Consider the following 5,000-nt stretch of genomic DNA (forward strand, 5'->3'; position numbering starts at 1 on the left):
CACATTGTTTGGAGTGCAACTGATGTCCTTGTTCTTCAACTCTGACCCGCGAATTGCATAATGAAGTGGGAGTCGTAGCCTCTGAGATTATGAAGAATGACCGGAACTTCGACTCGTGAAATGAAACTTCAAATTGCACACCATGAGGACCGCCCCCCCCCCCCCCCTGACTTTACCAGTAAGATGGCAGTGCTCTTGAACCAGATTAGCACCAAGCTCCTCTCTACAAGTGTGAAAATGAGTGGCTTTTTGAAACTCTTGCTCTTCGGTAGGGGTCACCTGCATAAGTCCGTCATATCATGTCTTGGCTTTTTTATCGACCGGTCTCCGTTATCTTCTGCTTCTGGATAGTTTCGCTTGGTGCTATTACAACGATAATCTTTTTTTATTATTATTATTATCATTATCATTATTATTATTATTATTATTATTATTATTATTATTATTATTTATTTATTTATTTTTAATTTTAATGGTTCAATAATTATATTAACGATAACACTAGGAAAACAATACTTACAATACAAATACGATTACCTCACTAACTCTATTTACATAATATTACGCTAATTATTTACTCTACTTATAGTAATTACACAATATTTACATGACATGCAGTACACTACTAACAGCTACAGTAACGGCCAGGGGCAAAGAGAAAAAAAGAGAGAAAAATACATAATTATCCTTCCAGCTTAGGTCATAAAACATCAAAAACAGATCAAAGGCATGTAATACATTACAGGTACAATCAGCTATGCATCTGACAGGAGATCAGGAGAAAGCTAATACGAAGGGAGATAAATAGACATAGGTATAAATAATATAATTTAAGTTATAATTAAATCTTCATATATCCTGCAAGAGGTTTCCATTTCTTTGTTTCTCCACTTTTTGTTTCTATTTCGTATTGTGATTTTAATGTGCATATGAAATGCGTAAGATTTGGATGGTTTTCTTTTGTTTTAGCGAGCTATATGTGGTATCGTGCTAAAAGGAAACAATAGTTGATAAAAAGCGCAAAATGAGAGATGTCTGACCTCAGACCCAAAGCAGTAATGTTCGTCAAAGTATAATCTCTACGAAGTAAATTTAAGTTTTTCAGCCATTCAGTAACTTTATTCCAAAAGTGAGTTGTTTTGTGGTATGACCAGAAAAGATGAATTAATGACTCGGGGGAAGTGTGACAAAAACTGCAATTTTTATCATCCTTTAGGCCTATTCTAAATAAGAAGCTATTGGTTGGTACACGTCTATGTAAAAAATTAAACTGAAACTCTATCAGCTTAGTACTCTTCGTGCATTTTTTAGCCAAGAGATAGGCATCAGTCCAATTTATGTTGTCATTTATTGGTAGACTACAATCTTCTAGCCATTTCTTTTGAGATGACTCTGGGGTTAAACCCTTGTTACTTATCAGTTTTTTTATATATTAATGTAATTGCTTTTATGGCTTGTAAAATTTTTGTTGACAGTGGTTCAAATTCGCAGTCGGCGTTTTGTACATTCTGAAAATTAGAATTACTGCGAAGAGACTTTACAGCCGATATTAATCCGTAGAAACTGAGAGGGCGAGGGTCTATTTCATACTTGTAGCAGGAGTCATTTAATGAGAGAAAAGTGTTGTCTCATCCTAACAGGTGTTTCACCCGAGTTATTCCCTTTGTAAACCAGTTTTTCAAAAAAACTGTCTTGTTGGCTATCTTTATTAGGGAATTATGCAAAAGTTGTTGATCCAGAAAGTGTTCTCTTGACATTATTTCAGGCTCAAAGTTAACTTCCGCCCAGATTCCTAATAGTTCTTTTAAAAAGACGTCGGAAGTTGTTATTGTCGATAAGGTGTCTCTATCATTGAGATTGTAGGAAAAAAACTTTAAGGTCTTTATCAAAAAAGATTTTCAATTTTCCTTTGTTATTGTTATCTAAATATTTTTTTATCCATGATTTATTGAAGGAGCTAATATCAATCATTTTTAGGCCGCCAAGACCAAAATCATTGATCATTACCTTCCGTTTTATTTTGTCGCCTTTACCATTCCATAGAAAAGTGTAGAGTAAATCGTTTATTTCGTTTAAGACCTTGTAGTTTGAGCAGAGAGGCGAGAGTAGATAAACTAATTGGGAGACCACTAATGACTTGATAACAGTGATTTTCCCTATCAGTGTGAGTCGACGGTATTTCCAGCATCTTAGAATTTCTTTAACTTTTTCAAGTGTCTCATTGTAGTTTAAAGATGCAGATAGTTTGCAGTCTGTTGAAATCCATAACCCTAGGGATTTTACTTTGTCTTTTGGCCATTTCAATTCTTTTCCCGATAATAGAATTTTATCATTTCCAATACTTGCGCCGATCCATAGAGCCTCCGTTTTCTTATCATTGAGTCTGAAGCCAGAGACTTTGCTAAAATCGTCCAGCATTGCAAGAGATGAAACGAGAGATTCACGTGACCCGTCTAATATAAGTGTTGTGTCATCAGCGTACTGACTTAACTTAATTTCCACACCACTTACGGAGATTCCCTTTATGTTGGTATTTTATTCTAATTGCTGTGGCAAGCACCTCTGCCGATAGGATAAATAGATAAGGTGAGAGTGGGCAGACTTGCCTGACGCCTCTTTGAATATCAAAAAAGTTACTTGCCTATCCATTATTCAGAATACAGCTTTCGGTATGACTATACAGGGTTTTCACTCAGTTAATTAGCGAAGCACCGAAGCCGTAGGATCTCAATGTGTCATGTATGAAGGACCATTAGATAGAATCAAAGGCCTTTTCAAAGTCAATAAAAAGTAACAAGCCCGGGATATTCTTTTCTATGGCATATCGGATAATGCAATCAATGAGTCTGATATTTTTGATATTCAAATCAGAAGGAGAAGGAGCTTAAAGATAAGCATGTGCAAAGATCTCCTACTCCTGATTCAGTGGGTACTGTATCATCCACTTCAGTAGCATCAATGTCTGCACGGATTCTGGTAATCTTACGTACAAAAAAGTCATTGATGTCATTAGCCAGGGCCGTTTTTTCATGATAGTCAGGAAAAGATAACTCATCCGTTCTCGCAAGAAGTCTCTTGGTGGCTCGAAATAGCCTTCCTTGATCAACACTATTCTCATCTATAAACTTAGTATAAAACACTTGTCTAGCCTGATTCATGAGATAAGTCACATGGTTTTTCTTAGACTTAAAGATAATCAGATCGGACAACAATTTGGTTTTTCTCCATCTTCGCTCAGCTTTCCTTCGTATTCGTTTAGCGTTATCTATATCAGCATTGTGCCAAGGCACCCCTGGCCTAGCCCTCAAAGTCTTTTCCTTTAATGGCGCATGACGATTGATCATTCTGGACAAAGTAGCGTTATAGTTACATAAAAACGCGTCAACTCCCTCCAGGGCGAAATTAGATAATTATTCAGGTTGTTTTTGACATAATTCAGAGGCAGCTAGGTCATTTTTGAGTGAATCCATGTCCACTGATTGAAGTTTCCTGTAAGTGACCACATTAGTAGTCACAGCTGGTTTAACATGAAGTAGCTTGCAAAGAAGCGATGCATGGTCCGAAATAAAGCGATCAGTTTGCGGTGGATCCTGGACAATTTGATCGGAGTATCGGGTGATAATGAGATCCAGTGTGTGTCCGTGAACATGGGTAGGCTGGCTGACGTGTTGCCGAAGACCAAGAGACTCCAAGAGATCGAGTAGCTTGAGAGAGTCGGGGTCATCAACAATATCAACATGGATATTAAAGTCGCCGGTTATCAGTAGCTACTCCTCGGACAATAGGACGGATTCGAGATAATTCGAGAACTCTATCAAGAAGGCATTGGTGGTGACTCTGTGTTCATCAGAGTATGGTGGACGATAGATGATAACAAGGCGAAGATTGTACAGAGATGGTGACGTAACAATCCACTCGGAGAATTCAAACGAAGCCCTTTCTCCCGCGTCAACTTTCTTAATGCCCAATGAACTCCGATATACTAGTCCTGTTCCACCACCACGACGTCCAAAGCGGGGGTGGTCTATAAACTTGTACCCGTCAGCCGCATCATCGGCGCTCAGCCAAGTCTCCGTAATAGCAAAAAGATCAGCTTTACAATCGCAAACATAGTCCACGATATCAGCGCTCTTGTTTTTGACCGAACGAGCATTGAATGTGCATAATGTTATTGGTCCATTCAGTCTGGTGGAACAATTGATGTTAATTAAGATTTCAGGAATGCGAGATGGCATTGACAATAAAATAATCATCGGGTTCACCGAGGTATCGTCTTTGTATTGGTTCACAGTGCTCTCAATTGCTGTTTTAATTTCTTGGAAATATTTTATTTCGGATAAAAGGGACGTGTTCAACTTCCAAAAACCTTTGCCTCTGGGATTCGAGTGAAGAGCTATATTCAGAGTAATCATAGAATGGTCCGTTTTGAAGCCAGGAACAATATCTGCATGGGTTACATCACATAAGGATGATTTACTTACCAGAAAAAAATCGAGCCGGCAATGTATGGCTGGTTGGTTTTGGCGGCAAGTAAATCTCCTGGCCTGAGGGTTGAAGGGTCTCCTAATATCAGTCAAACCAAGATTTTCAGACAAATCTTGAATCACCTTTAATGCTTTTTGGTGTGTTCTGGCAAGGCCACCCCCCTGGCAAGGCCTAATTTCCTCAGATTTAAAGCTTAATAATTGATCGAAAAAAAACTGAAAAAAGTTTGCATCATCCTCATTCGGAGCGTAGATGTTAGCCACAGTCAGACGCTTGCTATCAGCAACGAGGATCACATATTATAAAGCATCCATTCGGATCCGAGAAAACTTTGTGAATCTGAAAATCAAAATTATTATTGAAAAGAATACCAACCCCCTGCCTTGTTGCTGCTGCAGCAGCTGAAAAGCGTTTTATAGCCCCACTCACAAGTCCATATATTGATAGTGCCTTCCGAGCAGTGGGCCTCTTGCAGCATGTATATCGATTGCTTTTTCGCTCTCAGCCAGTTAAAC

At 38.3% G+C, this 5,000-nt stretch overlaps 1 protein-coding gene across 2 annotated transcripts in view; it reads left to right on the forward strand.

The window, feature by feature from the left end:
- Positions 1–5,000, forward strand: part of LOC138060599 (adipokinetic hormone/corazonin-related peptide receptor variant I-like) — a 198,838-nt gene that overhangs the window by 163,657 nt on the left and 30,181 nt on the right. The window lies entirely within an intron of this gene.

Source organism: Montipora capricornis, chromosome 8, assembly GCF_036669925.1.
Source record: "Montipora capricornis isolate CH-2021 chromosome 8, ASM3666992v2, whole genome shotgun sequence".
In the NCBI taxonomy this organism is placed as follows: Eukaryota; Metazoa; Cnidaria; class Anthozoa; order Scleractinia; family Acroporidae; genus Montipora; species Montipora capricornis.